At 42.9% G+C, this 15,396-nt stretch overlaps 1 protein-coding gene across 6 annotated transcripts in view; it reads right to left on the reverse strand.

The window, feature by feature from the left end:
* The window catches only part of Tet2 (tet methylcytosine dioxygenase 2), an 81,460-nt gene extending 67,025 nt beyond the window's left edge, over window positions 1–14,435 (reverse strand). For 2 of the 6 annotated variants that reach the window (XM_006501287.4, XM_006501286.4), the window contains exon 1: window positions 13,499–13,998. The gene's annotated coding sequence lies outside the window, so the exon portion shown is untranslated. Of the gene's footprint in view, window positions 1–13,484; window positions 13,999–14,343 lie in introns of those variants that run through there. The other 4 variants (NM_001040400.2, NM_001346736.1, XM_006501283.4 and 1 more) reach the window with 3 other exon arrangements.
* Window positions 14,436–15,396: the final 961 nt, after the last annotated feature.

A 15,396-nucleotide genomic window follows, 5' to 3' on the forward strand; every position in this document is an offset into this window, starting at 1 on the left:
TGAACCACGATTAAGCCCACTTAAAGTTTAAAAAGATGACAGAAACTCTGTGTTTTGTAGCACAAAATGAGACCTAAAGAAAAATACACTTCCTATTTAAACCTGTGACCTCCCCAGCACTCAGTGGCATAGACCCACACACAGATGCACACTCCTGATTAGAAGCAATCATTTAAAGAGGAAGACAAAGTTCACTTAAGTTGATGCTTAAAATATGAACATCTGAAGCAAGCCACATTCCGTGTCAGGATTACTCCTCTTGTTTGACATATTCACCACACCTCCAGCTGAGTTCTAGACATCATAATCACGACTGTAAGCAATGTGCCTGTTTCAGTTAGCAGTAAGGAACAGAACACACATGCCCAAAACACTAGTTATAAATGAGTACTAGGATATATATTTGTGTGTGTGTGTGTGTGTGTGTGTGTGTGTGTGTGTTGCTAGGACCAACACAATCCACGGATGAAATGATTCCCCATCTCTTCAGAGATTACACCACTACCCTGTGCATTCTTTCTCAGGCCCAATACTGGGAAAGTTTTGCCAAGTTCAGTCCAAGGATCATCCAGGCAATAGAGAAATCAGTCCTTCAAGTAATGATTGGAAACTATCCCAGGAAAGTCCTCAGATACATAGATAGTCTATAAATAGCTATGTAGCTTATGCTGACCTCAAACTTATGGCAGTTCTCCTGCCTCAGCTTCCACGATGCTGTTATAACAGACAAGGGGATCAAAACTCTGATTCTTGTCCATTCCATAGAAGCAAAGGTGATGGTCATTTTCCTCCTGATCTAGACAAATGCTCAGCACTGAAGAGCAAATGCTGCCCACTCAATCACTGGAACTTGACCTCTCACGGGCTCCTCTTAGCAACATTATCAACATTTTTAGCTGTTCTTTGCAGGCGGTCAAGCAGGTATAGAGAGGGCAAGACAACATGATAAAGACACACATACCTAATGAAAAAAATAGAGCCACAGTTTGAGAAGTTTCCTGTGGCAGGATCTAGCTTACATATGGGATCTGAGGAAACAGAAGTCGGAAGAGAGGTTAATATTGCCTCTATCAGAATCAAATACCGCCTCTTAAGCAACAGCAGCAAACTGGCGTTCCCTTACAGTCTTCTCTTGGCTCACCTCAATCCTTAGTCTATATCCGGTCACACTACACAATGCTGTGTATGAACTATCGGTTTTTTTCCCAAATCTAATAAATAATTTAAAAGTGGACTGAAGATGGTTAATGTCAAAGGGTAATCACATGAGTGTTTGAAAAGGGATTTAATGTGCACATGTGCACATAAAATATGAAACAGAGGATATGGCTTGGAGGTAAAGTGGCCCAAAGCCCATAAAACAATCATAACAAAAACCAAATTCAAACGAACACACAGAACTAAACCTATAGTTTTATAAGAATTATTAAAAGTGCAAAGAACGAGAAAAAAATCAAATATTTGACAATTTGTCATAAGCAGGAATCAGTTGACAGTCAATCTTGAGTTTTCATAACTAGTGACAGTGTTTATTATTCACTGGGAACTATTAGTGTTGCCATGTCTGCACGTTTTCCTCTTACGTGGCTAGCACGTGTTTGTGTTCAACACTCGATGACTCTCAGTTGAATACTCGTACAAGCACTTCATTGTTAAACTGATTATAAAATTCTCTCTCACTTTACTTTCCCCCATCATGATTGTAGCAAATGATTTAGCTAGGTAATGGATTCTAGCATTATAGAAGCCAAGGCAGAGCTACCACAAGTTAGAGGGCAGCCTAAGCTATGCAGCTCAAGGACAATCTAGGCTGCTCAAGGAGACTCAGTCTTAAACTACAACTAAACAAATAAGCAAATGTATCAGATTAAAAAAAAAAAAACAACCAAACAAGTTTTTCTCATTGTATTCAACCCATTGCTAAGCAATGTTTCTCGGTACAAATACATTCAGTAGTATGCAGAAATAAAAATACTGCATTTTAAAATGGGAAAAGGCAGCTTCCAGTCACTATAACTATTAGTTAACTAAGTTAATTTGTAACAGAGTGAGTTTGCATCGGCCTAACAATTAAAGAGTTAACTGGCTTAGAGGCTACTTCCCCTCAGTGGTTTGCATACAAAAGTACTGGTCAGAGTCAAAAGCTACTACTACTACTACTTTTCACTCAAAATGTAATTCAGGTGCTAATAGATTCTAAAATAGGGCGAGGCTGCTTTGGGCATCTCCATCTCTCTTTCAGACAAGTTTACTATACCTTCAGGGTTTTCTTATTCTGTACCAATATTCCAAGAGCTAGCTAGCTAAATTGTTTGTGAGATTCAACCCCACTGCCATTGTTAACCGCTAGTCTTCAGAATTCTGGAAGGGTCTATAAACATTAAACCCGAGTTGTGTTTCAGCATGTGGGATGCAATGAGATTAACCAGGAGCTGCTCTAGAGCCAGGCACTAATCTCAAATCACAGGCCTTTGCTAGTGTGAGTGCCCATGTGTCTAGCCCACATAGGGTGTTCCTGGACAGCCTGAGGTGCACAATGACACCCTATGTCTTAGGAAACAGTTACCTGCCGCATCTCAGCTGTGTGTGTGTGTATGTGTGTGTATGTGTTTGTTGTTGTTTTTTTTTTTTCCTTGGTTTTTCGAGACAGGGTTTCTCTGTGTAGCCCTGGCTGTCCTGGAACTCACTCTGTAGACCAGGCTGGCCTCAAACTCAGAAATTTGCCTGCCTCTGCCTTCCAAAGGCTGGGATTAAAGGCGTGGGCCACCACGCCCGGCTTGCAACTCAGCTGTTAACACACCTTCCATTTGCAGATGATGTAATGTCCGGGAAGCCTGGATATACAACACAAACCCAACTCTAAACCTGCACATACCTTACATATCAGAACCTGCCTGCTTACAGCTACAGCAGACCAAGCATACAAAAGATAAAGTCAGGATGCTTTAAAAACAAAACCAAAAAACCATCAAGACCCTTTATGGATAAATACAAATGAAAATCCCCAGAAATCAACTCCGGAAAGCAGGAAGTCCCAAGTGAAAGCTTTCTATTGTGTTAACCCCCAAGGGTGAGGAGGGTCCCGGGTAGGGCGGGCCAGACATCCAACAGGAGGATTTCAGATGCCAGTGTGGAGGTGGGGAGAGCGGCTTGGTAAGCAACAACTTTCCTGTGGCCATAGTTCCTGCTTTGGGAAGTAGGATCACCGAGACCCCAAAATGAAAAAGGATTTCCTTCTCCTTCTTCTTTTAAGTTGAAATGGATTTTTTTCATACACTATGTTCTGATTATGATTCCCCCTCCCTCAGCTCCTCCAAGATCCCCCTTTGTCACTGCTGATTGTTATTTGAAAAGCATTTGTGAGAAGGGATCATACTTAATGCACTGGACACTGTAATTAAGAGAAACAAGACATCACCTACAAAAACAAACAAAAAGGCCAGCAAGACCGGCTCCGCAAGCCTCGGGAGACACAAAAGATTAACCTAAGCCAAGGCAGGCTCAGCAGGCCAGGCTTCCGCAAATAAACTTTGAATTGGGCAGGTCTCACCTAAACACCTTGATCTTGGGGTCATGACCCGGTCAGAGCCAGGACAGGAGATTTTTGACTATTAATTAAGGGGGTGGAGATCTGGCCCCAGACACAAAAGCCATCTCTCTTGGAGGTTGGCAAAGTGTAAATAGCTCTGCTGAGAGCCCAGGTCCACGTGTCTAACTGTGTAATAGTCTCCTCTGCTTCTTTTGCACACAGAAACCTATTTCCTTGGCCATAAAAATGTACATGTGCATGACAAAATTGCTCTAAGAAGGATTTAATTTATTCTTTCTTGTTTATTTAAATCACTTTAAAATTAAATATACTGGTGCTGAAGGGCTCAGTGCTTAAAAGCACTGGCAGGTCTTACCAGAGGTTTGGGGTTCAATCTACCACATGTAATATCACAATAATCCATAACTTACATTCTGAGAGATATGACATCCTCTTTTGGTTGCTTCAAGCACCGGGCATGCACATGGTGCACATACATACATGCAGGCAAAACCCTTTTTGAAAAAGATTTATTTATTTTATTTTATGTATATGAGTATACAGTAGCTGTACTGATGGTTGAGCCATCATGTGGTTGCTGGGAATTGAATTCAGGACCTCTGCTCGCTCTGGTCGACCCCATTCTGGGGCGGCCTTGCTTAGTCTGGTCAGTCGGCCTAAAGATTTATTATTATATATTTATTGTATATTAAATTATATCATTATACTATATTGTTATAAAATATGTTAAATTATATATTGAATATTAAATTATATATTACATTATATTTGTTTATTATTATATCTAAGTACATTGTAGCTGTCTTCTAACATACCAGAAGAGGGTGTCAGATCTCATTATGGATGACTGTGAGCCACTATGTGGTTGCTGGGATTTGAACTCAGGACCTTTGGAAAAGCAATCGGTGCTCTTAACCCCTGAGTCATCTCTCCAGCCCAACAGGCAAAACTCTTAATAAATAAAATTAAAAGAGGTCTTAAGGGCTGGAGAGATGGTTTCATGGTTAAGATAAGTAGTTGCTCTTCCAGAAGACCTGGGTTCAACTCCCAGCACCATTGTGGCAGCTCATAGCTGTAACTCCAATGTTAGGACTTTGGATCCTCTCACACAGACATACATGCTGACAAAACACCAGTGGACATAGTATAAAAACAAGTTATTTATTAAAAAATAACAAATTTTAAATTTTTTAAATGACATGTTCTATACCTCTTAACACTTGAAATATGCACTTTGTAGAAATGATTTCGAATCTATTTGAAAGAAATCTATAAAATTTTCCACTTGAAAAAAGTAATGTTTTAAAAAGAAAGAGATCAGCCAGAAGTGGTAGCGCACTCCTTTAATGCCAGCACTTGGGAGACAGAGGCATTCTAATCATAGACTGGTGAAATGAAAAGTGTGCCTTTTAATGCAAAAGCTATGCGATCATTCTACAGCCAACAGCCAATATGAAGATTCTGAAACTTCAGATGACGAATGATTTGCAAAGTGGCAACGTGCAGAAAGGACAGACAGACAAGAAGCAAATGGGCAGGAGTGAGCCGAAGTGCTGAGGATGGGATGCAGCTGTGGCTGGAATGGGCAGGAGCAGGCCAGTGTGAGGACAGACCCAGCTGTGGCTGGAATGGGAAGGAGAAGGCCAGTGTGCGGACAGACCCAGCTGTGGCTGGGCACCGCTGTCTACCTTAGAGGATTAAGGTCTTGTTCTAATGGGTGACCTTCTAATTGCAGACAGGGAAGAAAAAGAGAAGAGTAACACAGATACCATTTCACATCACTTGGCTTCCATTATCCTCACATAGGCCACCGGTGTTTTGTTTTGTTTTGTTTTGTTTTGTTTTTTTCTAAGACAAAATACAAAAATAAAATCAAACGGAGAGTTCTGTGGATAGCTCCCATTAAAGTGTAATACTCTGTGAAGAAAGTCAGTACTTTGATAAGGTGCATTCTAGCAACGTCCACGAAGCCATGGAAATGACCATTACTATGGCTGCAATACCCACAGAACAATCTTTGGTAACTCAGAGCAGTCACTGCAGCAAAATCCTGTGTGCAGCACAGCACAGCTTAATGAAAGACAGCCTCCACCTGTGCCTGGCCAGAGGCAGGGTTCTTTGAAGAGAATAGTCCATCAGCAAAAACAACCCATCACTTCTTCTGAATATGTTTTATTTTTAACAGAAATTATTTGTAAAAGTAAAGTTTAAAATATCAACAACAAACCAGGCATGGTAAGGCACGCCTTTAGTCCCACCACTCAGAAGGCAGAGGCAGGAGGATCTCTTGAGTTTAAGGCCAGCCTGGTCTATAGAGTGAGTTCCAGGACAACCAAGACTAAGTACATAGAGAAACTCTGTCTTGAAAAACAAAAATAAAATCAAGGGCTAGAGAGATAGCTCAGTGGAGAAGAGCACTGACTGATCTTCCAAAGGTCCTGAGTTCAATTCCCAGCAACCACATGGTGACTCACAACCATCTGTAGTGGAATCTGGTGCCCTCTTCTGGTGTGTCTGAAGACAGCAACAATGCACTCACATACATAAAATAAATAAAAATTAAGAAAGAAAGAAAGAAAGAAAGAAAGAAAGAAAGAAAGACAGACACTGTCTCAAAGAGAAGGAGGAAAGAGAGTGGGAGAGAGAGGGGGGTCATGTTTTAGGTCAGTCTGGGATACATAGTAAGGCAAAACCAACAAATCACAATGTTCCAATTTTACATTTTGGGGAGGTGTCAAATTTTGGAAGTTCAGAAAAGTAAAACTGGAGGACTAAAAAGTAGTGACTAAAATTTACTGTCAGTAAAGTGATTCTCAAGTACTAAGAGAAACTGCGGAGCTGGACTCAGCAGCAAATGCCTGCTAACCTGGCACCTGAGATCTCTATGAGACTGAGGCCAGCCTGGTCTACATGAGTACATGGTGAGATCCTATCTTGCAAAGAAAACAGTTCAAACTTTAGGAACTGACGAGGCCCTCTACTGCCTTTCTGTTTCCAGCTGGATAAGACCCAGAAATTGTCTAGTCATTTGTTGCTAAAATATTCAATCTACAGATGTCATTTCGAGACCTTACTATTCACTAAGCATCATTAAAGCGATGACAGCTCTTTACTCTTTCTTAGGTTCCGCCTCCTGAATGAACTGCAAAAAGGCTACATAACTGGATATATTTTGCTAAAATATAATGGTACAATCACATGCATGATGGAGAATTGTGCTCAACTTCTTTGTGCTCAAGATCATGAGGTAAAAGGGTACAGAACTAGGTATACACAGGAATGGATGAGTGGAGAAAGTCAAGACAGACAGGCAGAGAGACAGACATGAAGACAAGCATTGCAGCACACATCCATGACCAAGGCACAGGAGAGGTTAAGGTAGTAGGAAGCTTCATGGACTACATAGCGAGATGCTGTCTCAAAAAAGACAGCATTGGATGTGACAGTTTGTGCCTGTAGTCACAGCACTACAGAAGCTAGGACAGGGTGGGCGTGAGTTTGCTACCCGCTTGGGCTACAGAGCATGGCTCTACCATACAAACAACAATAAAACACAAACAAATCACTACTTCTCAATGGAAAAAATGATTGCTTAGCATGTCTGAGACCCTGAGTTACACACACACACACACACACACACACACACACACACAAGTGTAGTTGGATCAGTTGAATCAATGCCAGCTTCCTGGGTATGACACTAAAGTTGTGCAAAATGTCACCACTAGAGGAGAACAGGTCATATACATAGGACCTGTGTATATTGCTTCACATAACTGTACAGATTCTACAACTATGGCAATAAAAGCTTCAAATAAAAATATGTAATTCCGGGCTGGAGAGATGGCTCAGCAGTTAAGAGTATATTGACTGTTCTTCCAGAGGTCCTGAGTTCAATTCTCAGCATCTGCATGGTAGATCACAGCCATCCATAATATGATCTGATGCCCTCTCCTGGTGTGTATGAAGATAGCTACAGTGTACTTATATAAAATAAGTAAATAAATGTATTAAAAGCCACTAAATCCTACGTTGAAGATGGGAGACTTTAATGGGAGCCATTCATCAGCTTTTCCTGTAGAGCTTACATTAAGGAAAATCAGCATCACTGCCCACCGCCCTGACCGTGCCTATCACCAAGGTCGCTCACATTATTTTCCTATTGTGCTTTCAGTACAGATGACACATGCTCCAGTAAGAAAAAACAAGTTTCGCACCGGGCGTGGTGGCGCACGCCTTTAATCCCAGCACTCGGGAGGCAGAGGCAGGCAGATTTCTGAGTTCGAGGCCAGCCTGGTCTACAAAGTGAGTTCCAGGACAGCCAGAGCTATACAGAGAAACCCTGCCTCGGAAAACCAAAAAAAAAAAAAAAAAAAAAAAAAAAAAAAAAAAAAACAAACAAAAAAAAAACAAAACAAAAAGAAAAAACAAGTTTCTACTAGATCTTGCTAGTGAATAAAAAGATATAGAAATCAGTAACTACTTAACAGACAGAAAGAAATCTAATTTAAAAGAAATGCTTGCAGTTTATTTAGAACAACAACAAATTTATTTTATGCTCTAAATGATCCTTCAAAAATACTTCAGCCCAGTTTAGTCACCTTTGGTTTTAATTCTCAGACTATTTAGAATACGGTTTCACATCAGTTCTTTAGATGGGCATGGTAAGTGCTCAGAAGATGGAGTCTGGAGGACTGCCGCAGGTCTGAGGCCAGTCTGGGTTGTAGAGAAAGCACCAGGGCATCCACAGCCAGACCTTTTCTCAAACCATAGCTGAAGAGATGGTCGGTCAGGCAGTGAAGACACTGACTGTTCTTCCCGAACCAGCCCTGGGTTCGGTTCCCAGCACCCACATGGCAGTCAGTGTCCAGGAATCTGATGATACCATTTTCTGGCCTCTGCTGGCACTGTAGGAAAATAGTGCAATATAAACAGACAAATACACATAAAAATAAAATAAACACACAAAACATATCTTTAAAACTACAGGCTAAGATTATTGAATGCATTTTTCAAAAATATTTAAAACCTCCCATTCTGCTTGCTAAAACATAGAACGTTTAAATACTTTTTTGCCTATAAATTTCTTTTTTTAAGATTTGTTTATTTATTTTATGTCTATGAGTACAGTGTAGCTATACAGATGGTTGTGAGCCACCATGTGGTTGCTGGGATTTGAACTCAGGTTAAGAGCAGTCAGTGCTCTTAACCACTGAGCCATCTCTTCAGCCCCTTGCCTATAAATTTCTAATCTGAGATTTTCCATTTTTAAATATTTATTTATTTATTTATTTATTTATTTATTTTGAGACAGGGTTTCTCTACATAACCCTGGATATCCTGGAATTCACTATGTACATCTAACTGGTCTCAAACTTGCAAAGATCTGCCAGCCTCTGCCTTCTGAATGCTGGGATCAAAGCCATACACTCCCAACATCCAGCCTATGATTCAGCTGTCTGCAGAGGTTGAAGTAGGGTGTTGGAATCCTTGGACTTGTAGTTAATAAGTGTTTGTAAGCCACTCGGTATAGGTAGTAGGATTCAAACTCCCATCCTTATGATTGAGCAAAGTATTCTTAACTGCTGAGCCTTCTTTCCAACCCCTTAAATACTCTTTATAACAAGTGGAGAAAGTCAAAACTGAGAATTTGCTACATCGGAAATGGCAACTCAAGATGAATTCTGTTGAGAAGGATGATACATCTATCTTAAGCCCGGAATTTTCTGCAATGTCCCTATTATAGTCAGAATACACTTGGAAACAAGCAAGAACCAAGTGCACACAAGTCTTCCTGCTGATGGTCACAGTGATACACGTGCTCTGCTGATGGTCACAGTGATACACGTGCTCTGGCTGCGCCTCCTCCCCTGCCAGACCCTACACACACCAACAGATGCACTGTACAACCTCATTCAATAATGTCACAGTAGTCACTTAGTTTTGGCAGTAAACTGTAATAAAAACCAGAGCACTAGACCCAAGTAAATACTGCGTGTTTGGCAAAAATCACTGTGGCTGTGTTCTCCAGCACAGTTTCCAAGATAACCACCAGCTCTGCTTGGCAACTGGACTCTCCCACAGTTAAGGCTCCAACTGTAAAGCTGGCTTACAAGACATTTTCCTGCTGCTGGCTTTGGTCTGTTGCTGCTCCTAGGAATTGCTATTCAATGGCAGCGTCTTCTTTGAGAAAGCATAATTTTAATGAATCAATAGTATCCCATTCAAGAAACAATTATATTAAGTCTTCAAGTACTAAGCCATGTAAGATTATGAAGTTTGAGGATGGAGAGATGGCTCAGCAGTTAGGCACTCTCACTGCTCTTGGCAGAGGATCTGGGCTTCAAGCAGTACCCATGTGCCACTAACAACTACCTGACCCCAGATCCAGGGGAATCAACATCCTCTTCTGGATTCCAGAGGTACCAGGTGTGTGTGCAGTACACATACGTATGCAAGCAAACACTCATACGCAGAAAACAAATCTTTTTTAAAATAATTGAAAAATTAGGAGTGATGGCAGCATAAAATCAGATCTAGTATAAAATACCAGGTAGCCTAAAATACTGGCATTTCACATCATCTCCTTGTTTGTTTGTTTGTTTGTTTGTTTGTTTGAGGTGTCTCATTGCCCAAGTTAGCTCTAATTTTTTTAAAGCAATCTTCCTGTCTCAGCTTGCCAAGTTCTAAGATGACAGACTTGAGCTCAGACATTTCTAGAACATTTTATGTGATGACAATTTTATTTCTAAATTGACTAATTTGCTTGGGTAATGATGGAAAATAGAGTTTCTTTCAGATATATCAGTGATTCTTAAGAAAGGTTTCCAAATGAGGCCAGCAAACAAGGAAATATTGGCACTTGGTTTGCAACAGGGTCTGGGTGGAGCTAGAGAAATTGATATGGAATTTCTAGCTTCAACAAATGAAACCAAAAAGAAACACAAACCCAGCAGCCAATGAGGACTGTGGAAGTCACCCTAAAGAGTCCAAAGCAGGTGTGCACATTGCAGGAGAAGTGTTGGTGATGCCAGTATGCAGGGCATATGTCACCACATGAAAACTACACCATCACCCTGGTTCCCAGAACAGACTTAAACAGTAAATCTAGTGAAAGCCTTAAAGAATACTTGACAAGTAAGAGAGTGTAAATAAATCAAAGCCTGGGTCCAACTTATTTCTGCATTTGTTCAAGATGTGATGAGATGAAACAATGTATCTTTTTTTTTTTTTTTTTTTTTGGTTTTTCGAGACAGGGTTTCTCTGTATAGCCCTGGCTGTCCTGGAACTCACTTTTTAAACCAGGCTGGCCTGGGACTCAGAAATTCGCCTGACTCTGTTTCCCCAAGTGCTGAGGAAACAATGTATCTTTTAAAGGTACCAATCTTGTTACTGTTTTAATAGTTTTTTTCTGAAGTAAAATCAACTAAAACAACTCTTAAGAACTTTTGGAATACTTAGGTGGAACTTTAACACACATAGTAAATGAAAGGCTACTGTAGACTCCCCATCCCATGTTTGTTTAAATAATTTCTCTAAGAAATGAGAAAGTGTTTCTTTTTATTCAGAGTGTTCAATGATGTACAAAATTTCCCTGAGACCCTTAAAGTAATATTACAGCTGTTTTCAGCACAAAACTAAAATGCACCAAGCAATAAGAATCAAACTTCACTGCAAGAAAGAGTAGGCCTCTATGATAACATAAAAAATAAGCCAACTTAAGCATTCTTATTGATTGGAATGGAAAACACTTTTGTGTAGTTTGAGGGCATATCATGAATCTGAAAAGTTCCCCACAAAGAAGTCATGACACACTGGTCTACTAGTGAAACAAATTACTTATTTTTAATTCTAGATTGCTGGAATAGTTGACCACAGTTTTCTCAACCAACAATAGACATTTATGGGAGGGGGGAAAAAAAGCTCTGTTTCCTCTACCACTTCAGGGCAAGTCAGAGCCAATGAACTGCTCTGTTCAGGGATGAGTAATGTTTTACCCTCTGGTCATGTGAATGAGTCCCTAGTACCCAGCCTTAAGCAAACTTAGCCACAGTTCTCATTTCTGAGAACCAAATCAGAAAGACTTGTAAAGTGAACTCCTAAGGGTTTGGAAACTTGATTTATGCAGTGACATGCCTTTCCCTCTACCCTGTAATCAGATCAACCCATACTGATCTTAAGTTTAAGCCCCAATCTTTCACAAACACTGTTCTGCTTAATAAAATTTTTAAAAATAATATTTATTATGTTGTAATTTATATTGTACTCAAAACACATTATAAAACACACATACAGACATGGAGAAGAATGCAACTCCTCTTCAGTATTTCAACTTTCCATTAAAATGCAAATGTAATGATTTCATTAGCTAGGCTACAATACCCACAGTCTTAAACCAAACCAATATATTTTCTCTGTGAATCCCAACTTCCCGTACATGTAATCTTATCCTTATGATGGTTCTTTGCTGATGAATTCTGAGTATGAATTTTAGCATTATAATCCTAATTAGAGCAAAGTACAGTATGTGACTTGTGATTTTTAAATCTACAGATTTATTCTGCTCCCCAGATAGACAAACACCACAACATTTTGCTAAATTTTAAGCAAACAACTTGGGAAAAACAACAAAACAAACAAACAAACAAACCTAATTCTATTCCAAAAATTGCTCAAAGCAAACAAAATCTATCAATTAAGCCATTAACAAGCAAGTATCATGTCTTTTAACAGGACCTTCTCAAGAGTCTGGCCAGGCCTCACTTGGTTTCGCCAAACGTAGAAAACTCTCCATAGAAGAAACCCTATAAGCTTTCTAACAGTTAGCAAGCAGGTCTAGGGAAGAGAGTCAAGCTCTGAGTGAAGAGTGAGGAGGGGTGTTTGTGAACGACCAAATAAAAGAGTGAGTGCCAGAGTGAAGGAAATTTGGGATGGGACTTGTTAGAGATCTTCTCTGGGATTGGGTTTCATTTCTTCGGGCGCCCCTGACCTTGCCTTCTCCAACTCCAAACGCTTCGCCCGCCCCCTCCCCCGGCCTGCGCCTGCCTTTGTGTGTGCCTGTCACTTAAGGGGAACAGAACGAGCTGATTCGGGGGCAGCACAAAGCCAACACACAGATTTGCACAGATTCTCTTACACACATTTCCCAAACTGGAAGGCACAGCCCACTCTGAGCTTGTGAACCTTGAGAAAAGTGGGTTCTGGTCTTGTTTCAGGGAGCAGAGAAACTATTCTTTCCCCTCTCACTTAGCGCCAATAACAAAACGCGAGGACTCAAGAGAAAAAAAGAAAGAATGGAAAAAAAAAAAAAAGCCCTCCACGTAGTGGATCCTGAATCTACACACTGTGACATCTGTCTAGTGTAGTCCACGAGGGGACAAACGTGTTGGAAGCCAGAGACACAAACCCAGAACAGGACCCAAACAAGCACTACTGGAGATAAAAGAGTCAAACACACCGGGTCAGTGTTCTTTCCGGGGTGTCTGAGGATGAACTAGGGGCTCCCTGGACTTATACTAAGAACAGGGGAGAGGAGGATCAAAAGAGAAAGTGGTGGTCCCCAAAGATGAACTCTTTCAGGAAGGCAGCCCCAAGAAAACACTCACTTTCCTGAGACTAAAAGGCCAGAAGAGCGGCTGGTGGGAGGTACAAAGGTAAGTTTTCTGGGTACAGAGGGGAGACACGCATTAGCAGGAAGAAGGGACCACAGAAGTGCAGGTCGCAGGAGAAGGGGGTGCTGAATTAAAACTATATTTGTCAGCCATGTTGAAGAAGCTCCTGTAATTTGTGAGGCTTCCCTCTTCCCTCTTAGTATTTGTGGGTGACATGACAGTCCCCGCAAGGCCGAGAGAAAGAGAGGGAGATTGGAAAGGGACCATTCCGCAGCCGTCAAGAGCGAGGAAAGAAAGAGAGAGAGAGAGAGACAGGCGCGGACCTCAGCGCTCTGACCTGGTTCTGGTCCCTCAGCCTCGCAGTCCACCGCCGTCGCAGCCGGGTCTCCTTTCTAACAAATCCTACAGGGCAGCCATCTTGCTTCCTTCTGCTCCTCTACGAAAGCAGCCTCGCCTCCGCATCAATATTCATAAGGCAGTTTGACGTCTGTTCTCTAGGCTCGGCGGGGCCGGCTCTCAGGCGGCCGCCGAGGGGGCGGACGTGACTGGCATGCGAGCGGAGCGGGCGCGAGCGCGGGAGCGGGCCGTGCGCTCGCTCCCTCGCGGAGGCGCGGCGGGACCCGGGGCCGTGCGCTCGCTCCCTCGCGGGGACGCGGCGGGACCCGGGGCCGTGTGCTCGCTCCCTCGCGGAGGCGCGGCGGGACCCGGGGCCGTGCGTTCGCTCCCTCGCGGGGACGCGGCGGGACCCGGGGCCGTGCGCTCGCTCCCTCGCGGGGGCGCGGCGAGTCCCGGCTGCGCGCTCACTCCCTCGCGGGGGGCTAGGGGACCTCCTCTGCTCGGCTCCTCCCCGGCCTTTCCTGAGCCCCGGGTGCCGCCGGCCGCACACCCACGCGTGGGCGGCCTCCGCGCCTCTGTCTCCCGCGGGGGCCGCGTAGGCACTTGGAAACTCTGCGCCCTCCTGCGCGCTCCAGGGGCCCCTGGCTCCCCGCGCTCCCGCTGCCAGCACCTCACCAGTCGTCTCCCCACTCGCCCCCACACCCTGCCACCCCCTTCCCTGTCGCCCAGCCAAGCCGCTCCCCATTTCCCCAAAGGCCGTGCCGGGAGAGCTAGAGGGGCCTGGGCGCTAAAGTCTCCACTCTGCAGCAATCCGGCGGCGCCGGGGCTCTCCCCGCCCAGGCCCACCTTCTGTTTACTTTGGCCACGTGGGCCGCGCAGGGGGTGCTGTCTCGCAGAGCCCAGAGGAGCGGTGTCACCGAGCCCCTGCTTGTCACTCGAAAGAATTAAGCCAGCAGTTTCTAATGTTCAAGGCGCCCCCGTAAGTTCCTCTATTTTGCACAAATTTCCACTCCGTACGGTAAAGTAATGAAGAAACCGCCTTGTGGGAAGCTGAATTCCGAACAAGCAGAGAGCGCTCAGTTTTCCCTGAAGTTCAAGGCTTGTGCGCACCAGCTCTTCTGCTGGCACTTCCGTTTTTTAAACTTACATTTTAAATGTTCCTTTTGGTAATTATTAACTTTTGAAGATGAGATCGAGGCAAATTCATAGGAATCATGAGACAGTAGTTTAGGAAATTTGTGCTCACACATCCACCCACCCTCCTCCTGTCTTCAAGTTTTCAGTCACTGAATGTTACGTTTTAATAGGTAATCTGGGAACCTCTTCTGTGGGATCGGTTGCGTTCACAGCAACCTTAAGTCTACTTTAACACTATTATATTGTCTGTAATGCACCCTTTCTTTGTGTGTGTGTGTGGGTGGGTGTTCTTTAGAAATGAGGCCTGGAACCAACTAACTCTCTCTCTAACTCTCTCTCTCTCTCTCTCTCTCTCTCTCTCTCTCTCACACACACACACACACACACACACACACACACCACATAAATTTTGAAAAGAAAGAGCAGACCTGCAATCACAGCATTTAGAAGTCTGAGGCAGTAGGATGTCTGACAGTTTGAATTTAGCTGGGTATTGTAGTTAGATTGTTTCAAGAAGAAAGGAAGGAAAAGAAAGGAGAGAGAGAGAAAAGAAGGAGGAGGAGGAGGAAGAAGAAGGAAGGAAGGAAGGAAGGAAGGAAGGAAGGAAGGAAGGAAGAAGAAGAAGCAAATAGCCATAACATTTTCCCTTAATTTCATGAAATGTAAACACTTCCTCTTTGTAAAATCTCATAGATGTATGTACTCACACAGGAAAGGCCAGGACCTCTATGTGGCACATTGTTACTCTGTGTTACATTGTTG

Source organism: Mus musculus, chromosome 3 (genome assembly GCF_000001635.26).
Source record: "Mus musculus strain C57BL/6J chromosome 3, GRCm38.p6 C57BL/6J".
Lineage (NCBI taxonomy): Eukaryota > Metazoa > Chordata > Mammalia > Rodentia > Muridae > Mus > Mus musculus.